Raw genomic sequence first — 13,994 nt, forward strand, 5'->3', positions numbered from 1 at the left:
ACAGATGTTAACGTAGATCTTTGGGGGAAAAAAACCCAAAAAATTTCGAAATCCAAAGCCACTGCTTGAAAGAAATTGCCCTGCACTCTTAGGTCATCTCAGTGTGGTTATTAAACATCTGCCAACCTAAAGATAAGACCTACAATGTTGGCAGTAGTTCAGGACCTCCTATCATAGGAAATTGTGTTCGACTAATTGGACCAGATAAGCTTGATTAAACATCTTGAAGAATCGACCCAATTGTATATATACATAAACATGCTAAAATGAGGCCTAATTTATAAGCTCAAACCATCAGAAAAAAATTAGGGAAGTTGAAACACACATACGCAAGAGGTAACACAAATCACTCCATACCACGCATCAAAAGTAGAAATAACAATACGTGCCTTTTCAAATACTAAAATCGGCACTAACCATTCCAGTAAAAAGATTATACCACTGGATTCATCAGGAGTGGAAAATTCCCAAATGAAGATATCAGGATGATATTTTTAACTTTAAAAATAAAGGCATCCAAATTGGAAGGAAAGAAGTAAAACTGTCACTATTTACAGATGACATAATACTGTATAAAGAAAGACTCCATGGAAAAATAGTTAGAACTAATAAATGAATTCACTATAGTTGCAGGATACAAAATCGATGTATAGAAACCTGTTGCTTTCTTTAAACTAATAACCAACTATCAGAAGGAGAAATTAAGAAAATAATCCCATTTATAATTGTATCCAAAAGAATAAAATACCTAGGAATAAATTAATATAAGGTGAAAGACTTGTATACTGAAAACTATAAGACATTGGTGAAAGAAATAAGACACAAAATACTGAAAAATATTCCATGCTCCTGGATTGGAAGAATTAATATTGTTGAAATGTCCATATTACCCAAAGCATTCTACAGATTCAATGAAATCCCTATCAAAAATTACAATGCCATTTTTCGAGGACTAGAACAAACAATACTAAAATTTGTATGAAACCACAAAAGACCACAAATGGCCAAAGCAATCCTGAGAAAGAAGAACAAAACTGGAGGTATCACAGTCCATGATTTCAAACTATACTGCAAAGCTATAGTATCAAAACAGTATGATATTGTCATAAAAATAGGCACACAGATAAGTGGAACAGAATAGGGAGCCCAGAAATAGACCCACAAATATATGGTCAATTAACTAACAACAAGGGAGCCAAGCATATACAGTGGGAAACTGGATAGCTACATCAAAAGAATGAAACTAGACTACTATCTTATACCATAGGCAAAAATTAACTAAAAATGGATTAAAGACTTGAATGTAAGACCTGAAACCATAAAACTCCTAGAAGAAAACATAGGCAGTAAGATCCTTGACATAGGTCTTGGCATTGAAATTTTGGACTGACTCCGAAAGCAAAGGTAACCAAAGCAAAAATAAGTGGGACTACATCAAACTTAAAGCTTCTGCATAGCAAAGGAAACCATCAACAAAATTAAAAGACAACTTACTGAATGGGAATACAAATCATATATCTGATAAGGGGCTAATACCCAAAATGTATAAAGAATTCAAACAACTAAATAGCAAAAAAATCAAACAATCTGATTTTAAAATGAGCTGAGGATCTAAATAGACATTTTTCTAGGGAAGACATACAGATGGCCAACAGGCACATGAAAAGGTGTTCAGCATCACTAATTATCATGGAAATGCAAATCGAAACTGCAATGAGATAGCAACTCACACCCATCAGGATGACTACTATCAAAAAGACAAAATTTAACAAGTGTTGGAAAGGATGTGGAGAAAAGAGAACACTTGTACATTGTTGGTGGGAGTGTAAATTGGTGCAGCCACTATGGAAAACATTATGGAGGTTCCTCAAAAAATTAAAAATAGAACTACTATATGGTCCAGCTCTTCCACTTGTTGGTATTTGCTGAACACAAAAACTCTAATTTGTAAAGATGTATGCATTTGAATTGCAACATTTTACAAAATAGCCAAGATATGGAAGCAACCTAAGTGTCCCTTGATAGGTGAATGGATAAAGAAGGTGTGTATGTATATACAGTGGAATACTACTTAGCCATAAAAAAAACAAGGAAATCTTGTCATTTGTGACAACATGGATGGAACTTGAGGGTATCATGATAAGTGGTATAAGTCAGAGAAAGACAAATACCATATGATTTCACTTACATGTGGAATCTAAAGAAGAAAACAAATGAACAGACAAAACGAAACTGAACTCATAGATACAGAGAAAAGATTGGTGGTTACCAGAGGAGAAGACAGTTGGGGGTGGGCAAAATGGGTGAAAGTGGTCAATTGTATGGATGGTAACTAGAATTACTCTGTTGATCACTTTGTGGTGTATACATATATCAAATCATTATGTCATACACCTGAAATTCATGTAATGTTACATACCAATCTTACCTCAATTAAAAAAAAAAGGGGCTTCCCTGGTGGCACAGTGGTTAAGAATCCGCCTGCCAATGCAGGGGACACGGGTTCAAGCCCTGGTCCGGGAGGATCCCACGTGCTACGGAGCAACTAAGCCCATGCGCCACAACTACTGAGCCCATGTGCCTAGATCCCGTGCCCCATAACAAGAGAATCCACCGCAATGAGAAGCCCACACACCGCATAGAGGAATAGCCCCTGCTCACTGCAACTGGAGAAAGCCCGTGCACAGTAACAAAGACCCAACATAGCCAAAAATAAATAAATAGATTTGTTTAAAAAATAATAATAATAGGGCTTCCCTGGTGGCACAGTGGTTGAGAGTCCGCCTGCCGATGCAGGGGACGTGTGTTCGTGCCCCGGTCCGGGAAGATCCCACATGCCGCGGAGCGGCTGGGCCGGTGAGCCATGGCCGCTGAGCCTGCGCATCTGGAGCCTGTCCTCCGCAACGGGAGAGGCCGCAACAGTGAGAGGCCCGCGTACTGCAGAAAGGAAAAATAAAAATAATAATAAAAATAAATAAAAATTTTAAAAAATTACTCAATGGGTTAAATTAAGTACTCTAGGCAGTGGTGACCCAGAATTATCTTTTCAAAGCAAAAATTTCTTTTACAGAAGGAATATTGCTTACGTAAGTGAGAAGTTGAACTACCTCAAAATAAAAATCTAAAAGAGAAACCACTGACTTTTTGGACTAGGGAAACCTTTATCCATCCAAACTATGACAAAGGATAGAGACCACAGTTCCAATGTAAATTTCCTTAGATCTACCTGCAGTTTTTTTATGGAGTCTAACCCTACACTTAAAAATGCCCTTACCAGGGCTTCCCTGGTGGCGCAGTGGTTGAGAGTCCGCCTGCCGATTCAGGGGACACGAGTTCGTGCCCCGGTCCGGGAGGATCCCACATGCCGCGGGGCGGCTGGGCCTGTGAGCCATGGCCGCTGAGCCTGCGCATCCGGAGCCTGTGCTCCGCAATGGGAGAGGCCACAACAGTGAGAGGCCCGCGTAACGCAAAAAAAAAAAAAAAAAAAAAAATGCCCTTATCATACTCTCAAGGTCAGCTATAGTACATGATCAGCTAATCCTAGTGTGTTTTGTTTTGTTTTGGTGGTAGAGGTGAAAGAGCTTTTTTACTGAAATCAAAGCGTTGCCATACTACCAGTTTTTCATTTTAGATACCAAAAAATATAAAGAGAAGAATTAGAAAACTGAAGTTTAGCAACAATCTTAATGAAAAATAATACATTGTGTTACAAGAGGTTGTAATGTAAAAAAAAAAAAATTGCAAATTGCACAGTTAGAGGTTAGCAGTTCAGCCTCCTAATTAGTAGCCTGAGAGGTACTTGTACATAGCTGTTGCCTTAGGCTTCATCAACAGGAGATTATAATTAAGATGCTTCCTGAAGATTTTTTTTTTTTTGGTAGAATTAAGCCTGACTCAGTTTGTCTTCTAATAATTGCACCAGTTTCTTTTCATTAGTGCTGGGAACAATGCTGAATTTCCTGACAAATCCATCATGATCTGGTTCCTGATTACCTTCTTTAGCTTCATACCTTGCCACACTTTTTGCATTTTAAATCCTACAGTAATAACAAGAGCTAATGTATATTGCATATCTACTGTGTACCAGCTGCTGAATTCAGTGCATCTCAGCTTTTATGCCGCCCGAAAAATCTGACATAGGAATTATCAGCTTTCGTTTTATAGATGAGGATGTCGAGGCTTGGCAAAGGTATGGTCATTACCCAAAGTCACAGAGCTGGTAATTTTGGAGACAGGGTTTATATCTAGACAATGCCATTCCAAGAACCCATATTCTTTAAAGGCTATATGCAGTTTTCCGGTAAATGATGCTTTTCTCTCTGCCTGGGATACCTTTCTCATAGTCATCCGAGAAAACAATTAAGAATTCATAACTCAGTTTAAACGTGACTTCAAATGTCTTCCCTGTTCTCCTTCGTAATAAACATACTATGCTACCACTGTGTCTAGCACATGTGTTACTGCACTGTCCTTATACATAATTATTTAGCTGTCTCTCCCCTATTCAACTTTGAGCACCTTGAGGGGAAGGACTGCTTTCTACTCTCTCATCTTGCAATTCTTAGTTCCCCGCCCTGTGCCCCTCATGTGATCAACAAATGTTTGTGGAATTAAATTTACGTAACATTTAGCACATATACTATTACTACTTTGCTCTCTCTTCTTTCCTGGCTTCCTAAAATCTGTTAATCTCTCTCCATTCCCTCAAAGTTAAGCTTCTCAAGGGTTGTCTATATTTGGTGTCCTCTCCTCACGTCCCAGGCACTCCTAAAACTATTTCTATCTGGCTTTAGCTACCACCGCTATACCAAAACAGCTTTCGCTTAAGCCCATCAATAAACTTTGCTCGCTAAATCCAGTGGACAGTTTGCATTTTACAGGACTCTCAATAGCATTGGACAGTTGATCACGTTCCCCTTGAAACAGTCTCCCAAGCTTCTCTTCCCTATTCTGCTATATACATCTGTCTTCTCAGCCCGCTCTCTGTCCTTGACAAATAACGTGTTTCTCTCAGAGTCCCGTTCTTGCTCCTCTTCTAACTATACTCTCTCCCTAGGCGATCTCATTCATGTCCATAATTTCCATTTCTATCTGTTTGGCTAAGGATTCTCACTTTTTTTTTTTTTTTTTTTTTGCGGTACGCGGGCCTCTCACTGCTGTGGCCTCTCCCGTTGCGGAGCACAGGCTCCGGACGCGCAGGCTCCGTTCGCGCAGGCTCAGCAGCCATGGCTCACGGGCCCAGCTGCTCCGCGGCATGCGGGATCCTCCCGGACCGGGGCATGAACCCGTGTCCCCTGCATAGGCAAGCGGACTCTCAACCACTGCGCCACCAGGGAAGCCCAGGGTTCTAACATTTTTATCTTTAGCCCACAACTTTCTTCTGGGATCTGGACCCATATATACACCTGCCTAGTTCCTATTTCCATTTGGAATATCAAAGCAACCTTAAAGTCAACATATCCAAAACGGAATTTATTTTCTTTACCTCTCACACAGCTGCAGCAACAGCAGTTACAACAACAGCAGCAAAATAAAAGGCCCAGTTCTCCTCCACTGTGGTCTCCATCTCAAACAGTAGCGCAACCAGATGTCTAGTCAAGTGCTCAAGCCAGAGACTCACTGGTTTAAGATTGAGGGTAGATACAAATGACAACTTGAACTCGGTTCAGTTACTTTTGCATTGATTCACTTCTAAAGCAGCAAATCAGCTGCATAAAGGATAAAAATGAGCCAAATAGGCGGCTAGGTAGGCTCATCTTCCCATTGGTTTCCTTGAATCTCATAAAGCCAAGCCCAGTGGATGGTGGGCATCCTCACCACATTGAGTAAGATGTGCTCCAGATCGTTAGATTATTAAAGCGGAATCCACTGCTTTGTGTCAGTAACCAACAATGCACTCAGTGAGCCATGTCACGCAAGTGTAAAAAGTAGGCTAAAGGCCTTGACTTTCTTATCGTGCCAGCACCAGGACAAGCTCCCTTTATTAGTGTCTGTACTGCAAAGCTGAGAGATTTTCCATTTATGTGTACTTAAGGTCTATCTGGAAAAGTCTAGCCACAGCTGACAATTCCCTTTGACTCTTCCTCTTCCTTACCGTTGACAAACCAAGTCCCATGGTTTATAACTCCTAAACATCTCTCAAATCCATCTACTTTCCTCCATTGTTTATCACCTGGATGACTGGTATCCCCACTTCCACTCTTGCTTTCCTCTAATCCATTCACCGTGAAGCAGCCAAAGTGATGTTTTTAAATAGTGAATATATTTGCATCGCTCTATTTTAGGGGAATTTTTTGCCAAAGACCAGGTGACGCCCCTTTATTCTTGTCAGACCCTTTTCTTCATAAGAAAGTAAGAATGTTCAGAACTTAAAGAGAAGGGCACCAGTCAGAAGTGGGTTTTTTATTTAATTTTTGCCTTGCTGGGTTTGTTTCAAGTCAAACCATGATGCTCCACCTGTGTTAACCCTATCACCTAGTGCTAGACTGTTCCATTTCAAGGGGATTGTTTTTCGAATGAATTGTTTCATTTCAGCATATACAAACTGAAATAGATCCCAATTCACCTCAGTTCATTACAAGTTATAAACCTGACCCTTAAAAGTTTTAACTCAACACTGTATTTACGTTATTTTTCCTTTGCCAGTTAGGTGGCACTAAGAGAGTTTTTAGGATCCTATAGGCCAGGCGTCCCCAACCCCCGGGCTGCAGACCGGTACCAGTCCGAGGTCTGTTAGGAACCCGGCCACACAGCGGGAGGTGAGCGGCAGGCCAGCGAGAGAAGCTTCATCTGCCACTGCCCATCGCTCCCCATCGCTCACATTACAGCCTGAACCATCCCACCCCACCACCCCCTGTCCGTGGAAAAGCTGTCTTCCACGAAACCGGTCCCTGGTGCCAAAATTGTTGGGGACCGCTGCTATGTAACAATGACTGGATTACACTGATACATAATTTCCCACCCCCTTTGTTAACTTCCAATATTTTCATTTTGTTAGAGGGGCTGTCCAATAATGTATACAATGTACCTTAAAGAGTGAAGCTAGGGCTTCCCTGGTGGTGCAGTGGTTGAGAGTCCGCCTGCCGATGCAGGGGACGCCGGTTCGTTCCCCGGTCCGGGAAGATCCCACTTGCCGCGGAGCGGCTGGGCCCGTGAGCCATGGCCGCTGAGCCTGCGCGTCCGGAGCCTGTGCTCCGTAACGGGAGAGGCCACAACAGTGAGAGGCCCGCGTACCGCAAAAAAAAAAAAAAAAAAAAGTAAAGCTATAGATATATATTTACTAAATGTGTCTTGAGCAAGATTCAGCTTCCAAGCTGAACTCACTGTGGACTATTTAGAGGAGGGGTGCTAACAAGTGGGGCAGTTAGTAATTCCTGCAATTGATGGGAAGAACAGAAGTGAGCCGAATCTATGGCTAGTATCCCTGTACAGCCCGCTGTGATACGATGCCTATGCACTCTGTTCCAGACAGTTGCATAAGGGATTTCTAGACCTGCTGTAGGTTGAGTTGCTTCCCACAGGAGGGAGTAGCTTCACACATTACAGGCACCATCCATGCAGACAGCTACTGCAATTCAGATGCGGCCAGTTGAAATTTTAGCAATACCTATGGGAACCATATTGGAACAAGAAAAGTCAACTACATGTCTTTTAATACTAAATATGTTGGGATTTGAATAAATATTCCAAGTATAAATTCAGCTACATACCTCGGGACCTTTGCTACTACTTAACCTCTGTGGCTTGTCTTGCCTTCAACTTGGGTAAAGAAATTGATCCACTGCCACCACCCCCAGCCAAGGGTAGCTTGCTCAAACACCCCCATAGCAGTGTCTATCTACTGCTACCAAGATAAAACTGAAAATTTCTAATCTGTACTGTAAAATTTCGTATAATCTACCCCGTACCAACTTTATTAGCTTTGTTTTCATGACTCTCCCACTGACCTATTCCAACTACATTGGTCCCCTTTCAGCTGCAAAACAATGCCATGTTCCATTTCTTAATGACTGATGTTGGGATAACTGAATAGCTGTATGGGAAAGGAAAAATCGTTTATGTTCCTCACATAATAATAGTTGGAACTTGTATCACAAAGGAGCACTACCCCTGATGTATAAAGAACATCTATAAGAGCTTTTGAAAAATGGTTAAGAAATATAAACAGATGGTTCACAAAAAAAATCACATGATCCTTGACCATATAGAAAGCTGCTCATAATTTTAAAAAAAGATGCAAATTAATACCATTATGAGTTGCCATTTCTTGCATATCAGATGGAGAAAAACCCACAAGCTTGACAACATACTCTGTTGGCAAGGCTGTGGGGAAACAGATATTACCATACATTGCTGGTGGGAATGCAAAATTACGTAACCGACATGGAGGAGAACGTGGTGATATTCAGGACAAGTACAAATGCATTTGTGTTGACCCAAAACTCTCACTTCCAGAAACCTATACCAAAGAAACACTAACAAAAACACAGAAAGTTGAATGCACAAGGCTATAAATGATAGCACTCTTTGTAACAGCAAAAGACTAAGAACAACATATATGCCCATCATGAAAAGACAGGCTGAATAAACCACTATGTTATTTTGCATATTTAAATAGTACACAACTGTAAAATGAATAAAGACAGTATCTGTATCCTACTGTGGAGTAATTACCAGGATATACTGGCTAAGCGTGAAAAACAAGCATGTTTAGAAAACAAACATGTTTAGGAAAAAAAAAAAACCACCAGGTATCTTTTATCTAAGGAAGGGGAGGAATAATAATATAGAGAAATGTATTCACATATATTATTTTTAAACGAAGAATAAATGAAAACTAATAAAAATGGTTAGCCATGAGGGGATAGAGAAGACAGGGTGTGTGAGATAGGAAAGAAGCTAATCTTTTCAAAAAGGTACCTTGTTTTGTAGCATAGACTTTGGAAATATGTAAGTTTAAAGCAAAGTAAAATTTAAAAAATAATTGAAATAAAATAAGTAAACCTAATTATGTAGAAAAATGACAGATTAATCACATAGAAAAAAATTATTCCGAATGTCTTTACAACATAGGAATTTATCTATGTATCCCCACTGGGAAGTATCCTAAGGACAAAAATAACTGCAAAGAAATCTTAATCTGTTTTCTGTGATCCAATTGTTAGTAATAATATTGGTGTTGTATACATGTGTGTAATATACATACATTTATTCTTGGACCACATCAATGTATGTATACTTTTATTGGAACATTTAAAATTTGTAAAAGTCATAGTGATATTTACAACAATAGAATAAAAAGCCTCGTTGTTCCCTTTGGAGAATGCTAGGAAACCAACACATTATTCTGAAGACAGAAACTAAACAAAGAATGAATGAAGCATTTATCTTGCCTTTCCTAGAAGAATTGCACCTCAGGATAACCTGAGGGAATAGTTTATAAGGGAAAGTTTCTCTATATAGAAGTATTCCAGTTCATAATTAAAGACGGAATAGTAATATTAAAATATTACCAGTCTGCACTGTATAGCACAGGGAACTATATTCAATGTCTTGTAATAAACTATAATGGAAAAGAATATATATATATTCTTTATATTCTTTATATGTATATATTCTTTTCCATTATAGTTTATATATATATGAATCACTTTGCTGAACACCAGAAAATAATACAACATTGTAAATCAACTATATTTCAATTTAAAAAAAACCACAATGAGATATAACCTCACACCTTTCAGAATGTGTATCAACAAATAGAACACAAATAACAAATGTAGATGAGGTAGTGGAGAAAGGGAAGCCTTGTACACTGTTGGTGGGAATGTATCAATAAACTGGTATAGCCACTGTGGAAAACAGTATGGAGGTTTCTCAAAAAACTAAAAATTGAACTGTCAATATGACCCAGCAATTCCACTCTTGGGTATATACCAGAAAAAAACAAAAACTCTAATTTGAAAAGATACATGCACCCCAATGTTCATAACAATATTTACAATTGCCAAGATATGGAAGCAATCTAAGTGTCCAAAAGATGCATGGATAAAGAAGATGTGTGTGTGTGTGTGTGTGTGTGTGTGTGTGTGTGTGTGTGTGTGTATACATACACAATGGACAACTACGCAGCCATAAAAAGAATGCAATTTTGTCATTTGCAGCAACATGGATGGACTTGGAGGGCATTGTGTTAAGTGAAATAAGTCAGACAGAGAAAGACAAATGCTGTATGATATCTCTTATATGTGGAATCTAAAAAATACAACAAACTAGTGAATATAACCAAAAAGAAGCAGACTCACAGATATAGAGAACAAACTGGTGGTTACCAGGGGAGAGGTTAGAGAGGAAGAACGATATAAGGGTAGGGGATTAAGAGGTATAAGGTAATCTACAAGGATATATTCCACAACATGGGGGATATAGCCAATATTTTATAATAACTATAAATGGAGTATAACTTTAAAAATTGTGAATCACTATATTGTACACATGTAACATACAGTATTTTATATCAACTATACTTCAATTTTAAAAAGTTAAAAAACAACAACAAAAATATTACCAGACTGCAAACCCTAATGAAATCCTGGATTTATGCAATGGTGATCAATGGCTCCTGACATCACAAAAGGAGAGAAAATTAGGCTTATATGTCTCCTGATTTGGTACCATAGGATGTGTACAACACCTATGAAGTATTACTGCCAAAAGAAATTGAACCTGAATCTGATCAAATCTCTATACCTAATTACCAGTTTTACAGAAAATGCAGGGGACAAAGGAACATGTTAAATAACATCATGGGCTGCAATCAGGAAAATCCGAAATTAAGGGCAAGTCTATAGAACAATTTCTCCAACAAACATACTGTTTAAAAAAAAAAAAGGTGACAAAATGTTACATACTTTAAACGATTTAAGAAGCAATTCTACCAAATGTAGTGTATGAATCTTAATTGGATCCTCTGTTAACAAATCAACTGCAAGAACATTTCTGAAACAATCAGGAAAATTTTAACTTTGACCGGAAATTTGATAATATTATCATGTTTCTTAGGCATAACAACAGTGTCATAGCTATTTTAACTCTTTGTATTTTGGAGTGAAGGGAAGCAGAATACACCACCCCAAAATATGTCCCTCTGCATATGTGGATTATTTTGAGCTGAAGGCAATCAAGACCCAGCAGATTCAAGAAAAACTTTTCTCTCTCTCTTAACTGTCTAAAAGAATTTAGATAGGGGGCTTGGCCCAGAGAGAGAACTATTACCAGAGGTAACTTTTCTATCTGAAAGATTTACCTTCATGGTGGGGCAAATATCTGATTACCAAACAAATATTAATGCATATATGTGGAACCTAGAAAAATGGTACAGATGAACTGTTTTGCAGGGCAGAAATTGAGGCAAAGATGCAGAGAACAAACGTATGGACACCAAGGGGGGAAAGCAGCGGGGGCTGGTGGTGGTGGTGTGATGAATTGGGCGATTGGGATTGACATGTATATACTGATGTGGATAAAATCCATGACTATTAAGAACCTGCCGTATAAAAAAAAATGTGATCAAATGTATTCTATTGGAAAGAAGCAAAAATAGACCATATTTACTGTCTAAATTATAGAATAATTTAATGAAAAAAAAAGAATAATAGGGAGGCATTATTTTAAATAGAATAACTTGAAACTAGCTCTCTAAGAAGATAATATCAGGAAAAAAGGAGAGGAATACGCAATGCAAAGATTCAGGGAGAGAAGGGATGGTAAAGAAATTAGCTTCTCCACAATAATCTATTAAGAATGTGGATTTATTTATTTTCCATTACAGTTCGGTCAACTTTTTTGCTTTATATGTATTGAGGCTGTTATTCAGAGGATACAGAAACAAAATTGTGATGTCTTCCTCATGATCATTTCAACATTACAAGTGAACTGCTAGTAATATTTTCTTGTATGAAAGTGTATTTCATTTATATTAATATTGTTAGACCAGTTTTCTTTTGATCAGTATTCTCATGGTATATATATTTCCCTACTCTTTCATAAAACTTCTGTGTATATGATTTTTGTATATTGTTAATTGTGAGGCATGTTTCCTCTAGAACAGTGTTTATCTCAAATATTCTCTAGTACTCAGAGAATATTTGTCGAATAAATGAGTTTGTTGAATGGTTACAGCACTTCGTATCAGTTGTTAGAGAAGTTAAGGGCTTGTGTAAATGGCGGTTCCTGAGTGTTTTACTGGACCAGCTGTGTGACCCTCTCGAATACATGCAGATAGGGACTTCCCTGGAGGTCCAGCGGTTAGGACTCTGCCCTTCCACTGCAGGGGGCATGGGTTCGATCCCCAGTTAGGGAACTAGGATCCCTCATGCTGCGCAGCGTGGCCAAAAAATTTAAAAATTTTTAAAAATTAAAAACTAAAAAAACCCTCAAATGTATGCAAACAGCGCCCGTTTTAAAGAGCTCTCAGGAACTTTTGACTACAGGACCCTCCCTTCCGCCACCCTGCTGGGTGTAGGAGGCATTTCCCTGCTGCTAACCACAAGGCAACCCTGGAGGATGGCGGGGGCGGGGGAGTTGGATAAAATAGATCCTGTAATTTTGTATGTTAAGGAACTGGGGTACGGTGGTAATTTGCCTACAGTTCGTGAACCCTCCCCCTCTTTCCTTCCTGTAACACGGCTGTTGCAAACAACAAAGTAATTTTAAAATTCTATTTTGGTGATTATATTTTCCACAACAAGTGTAAAAGTCCTGAGGCAAAAATGACCACCCTTGTGCCTTGGAGAAAAGTAAGCAAGGGGAAGAAGAATAGCTGAGCCCTGCTTTTGTTGTTGTTGTTAAGGAATTAACTTGACCCTTTATTTGATATCATATTTCCAGTCTCTGGAACAAGCGGTGCATTTTCTCTTGCTCCTCTTGTTCCTCTCAAATGCCCTTTCTCTGCCCACCTACCCAAATCTGACTGCTTCCTTCAGTATCAGTTACTCTTTACTGATCACTCTTTACTCTGACAACACTTTATCCTTATACAAGGTCTGAGGTATGCACCTTGATCTCCAGAAGTTTGCAGTTTAGGTGTGTGGTTAGAACATATATTACATATGAAAACTGTAACTATAATAAATGCCTATATAGTGGGTGTTAATTGCATGGTTTGGACAAAATATTAAAGGAGTTAAAAAAGAATCTGAGAATGGTCAGGGAAGAGCAAAAGTATTGAAGAAAGAATGCTTATGGAATAGTGTAGAAATAATAACTACTGTTATTGGGCCGAAATTGGGGGTTTTGGAGAAAAGTGATAGCTTGGAAGAAAGATAGGTTATGCTCAGGACTACACATGGCAACCAGAATCGGGAGGGAGGTGGTTCATTCAATAAAGCGAAGGAGTAAGAACAGTGTTGTGTCAGCAAAGGAAGCCATTTAAGGATTTTTTGGAGGAAAGAAGCATAATTAGAGCAATATTTTATTACAATGAGAGCTCCATGAGGATTCAGGATAAACTGAACTGCTAAAGATCAAAAACAAAGAATCATTGTTATGCTTTAGTTATTAAATTAACATTAACATGGCAACAGTGTTAAAAGAAGGGAAAACGGAGAAGGAAATTATTAAGGAAGAACTAATGAGACTTACACACTCTACACTAGAGACGGAAATAAAGAAAACGAAGGAAAAAGTATGCCTCTGTCTCAAGACACAATGGAATAGAAATGAAGGCACTATTACTAGAAAAAGTGGACTCTGAAAGTCAAGAAAATTGAGTTCAGTTTTGTACATGTTGTTAAACAACAAAAATTCAATGGAGTCAATTTAAGGCTCAAATTGGCTTTATTAAACAGTTCGTAATCAGGCAGCATTCACCTAGCGAATAGATAGGAGCTCCCTTGAGTTACAGAAAAGGAAAGGTTATTAAAGGCAAAAAAGGGGACAGAAACAGAAAATTATTCACAGAGAATGCAGTTTCAGGCAGGGTCACCTTCCTAAGG

This window comes from Leucopleurus acutus (assembly GCF_964270905.1).
Source record: "Leucopleurus acutus genome assembly, chromosome: 11".
NCBI classification, from domain to species: domain Eukaryota; kingdom Metazoa; phylum Chordata; class Mammalia; order Artiodactyla; family Delphinidae; genus Leucopleurus; species Leucopleurus acutus.